This window comes from Orycteropus afer, unplaced genomic scaffold, assembly GCF_000298275.1.
Source record: "Orycteropus afer afer isolate SDZICR_OR568_19922 unplaced genomic scaffold, OryAfe1.0 scaffold00294, whole genome shotgun sequence".
Classification (NCBI taxonomy): domain Eukaryota; kingdom Metazoa; phylum Chordata; class Mammalia; order Tubulidentata; family Orycteropodidae; genus Orycteropus; species Orycteropus afer.
This window is the reverse complement of record NW_006921881.1, coordinates 1427802-1429975: the sequence shown is the minus strand read 5'-3', so window position 1 is coordinate 1429975 and position 2174 is coordinate 1427802.

The following is a 2174-nucleotide window of genomic DNA, read 5'->3' as shown; positions in this document are numbered from 1 at the left end:
CTCGGAAGGAAGGTTGGGCAATCCTACTTCCGTAGTGATACTGCCTCGGAAACCCAAGGAGGGGTCGCTATGAGTCGGGGCCGACTCGACAGCACATAACAGAACTCCTATTCCCCCAGTGAAGGAGCAAAAAACACTCCCATGTGTGTGGACACATTTACCAGCTTAACTCAGGCAGTCTCGTGTCAATGAGTAAACCAGGCTACTACAATAAAAGGATTTTTACAAAATTGAACACTATGTACAGGATATTCTGAAGAATTTGCAGTGAGCAAGGTACTTTATAGGTCATAATATGCATGAATGGGTGGCTGAAAATGAGGTACAATGTTATCGCTTGCCTTACAACCCACAAGCCACAGTCCTGATGGAAAGGAAAAACAGTGTCCTAAAACAATAAATATGACCCTTGTGGGCAAGGCTTCCCTGGTGGCATGGATCAAAGTGCTGCCTGAGGCTTTGAGGTTGATACATTCAGCTCCCACTGGGGCCCTAGCCCTTTATGCCAGACTAGGAACCCATCAACAATGATACAAGTGACATCACAGGCTCTGGAAGTATCCACCAAGATTGTTGTTGTTAGGTGTCATCGAATTGGCTCCAACTCATGGCAACCCTATGGACAATAGAATGAAACACTGCCTGATCCTGTGCCAGCCTCACAATCACTACTATGCTTGAGCCCATCGTTGCAGTCACTGTGTCAATCCATCTTGTTGAAGGTTGTCCCCTTTTTCGCTGACTCTCCACTTTACCCAGCATGACATCTTTCTCCAGGGACTGGTGCCTTCTGACAACGTGACCAAAGTAGGTGAGATGAAGTCTGGCTGTTCTCGCTTCTAAGGAGTATTCTGGCTGAACTTCTTCCAAGACTGATTTCTTTGTTCTTCTGGCAGTCCATGGTATATTCAGTATTCTTCACTAAACCCAATACAAAGGCATCAACTCTTCTTTGGTCTTCCTTATTCATTGTTCAGTTGGGTTAGGCTTGGGTAAGGCCCAACTAACATAGTCTTCACAGTGACATCTTTGTTCCTTAACACTTTAAAGAGGTCTTTTGCAGCAGATTTGCTCAGTGCAATATACAATATGTGATTTCTTGATTGCTGCTTCCATGGGTGCTGATTGTGGACCCAAGTAAAATGAAATCTCTGACAATTTCAATCTTTTCTCCATTTATTGTGATGTTGCTTATTGGTTCATTTGTAAGGATTTTTGTTTTCTTTACATTGAGGTGTAATCCATACCGAAGACTGCTGTCTTTGATCTTCATCAGTAAGTACTTAAAAACATATTCATTTTCAATAAGCAAGATTGTGTCATCCGCATATCGCAGGTTATTAATTAGTCTTCCTCCAATACCGATGCTGCGTTATTCTTCATCTAGTCCAGTTTCTCAGATTATTTGCTCAGCATACAGATTGAATGTTGTTGTTGTTGTGGTTGTTGTTGTTGTTATGTGCCATCAAGTCTGACCTGACTCATAGTGACCCCTCCTTAGGTTTCCGAGACAGTATCACTATGGAAGTAGATTGCCCCATCTTCCTAAGTATGGTAAAAAGATACAACTCTCATGCATACCCTTCCTGATTTTAAACCATGCAGTATTCCCTTGTTCTGTTCAAATGACTGCCTGTTGGTCTATGTACAGGTTCCTCATGAATGTTCTAGAATTCCTATTCTTGACAATGTTATCCATAATTTGTTATGATCTACACAATCAAATGCCTTTGCATAGTCTGTATAACACAGGTAAACATATTTCTGGTATTGTCTGTTTTCAGCCAAGATCTATCTGACATCAGCAATGACATCCCTCCTTCCATGTCCTCTTCTGAATCCAGCTTGAATTTCTGGAAGTTCCTCATCAATTACTGCTCAATTGTTTTTGAATTATCTTCAGCAAAATTTTACTTGCATGTAACATTAATGACATGTTTTCATACTTTCTACATTCTGTTGGATCACTTTCTTTGGAATGGGCACAAATATGGGTCATTTCCAGTTGGTTGGCCAGGTAACTGTCTTCCAAATTTCTTGTCATAAACAAGTAAGCACCTCCAGCACTGCATTCATTTGTTGAAACATCTCCATGAGTATGCCATCAATTCCTGGAGCCCTGTTTTTCACCAATGCCTTCAGTGCAGCTTGTACTTCTTCCTTCAATACCATTG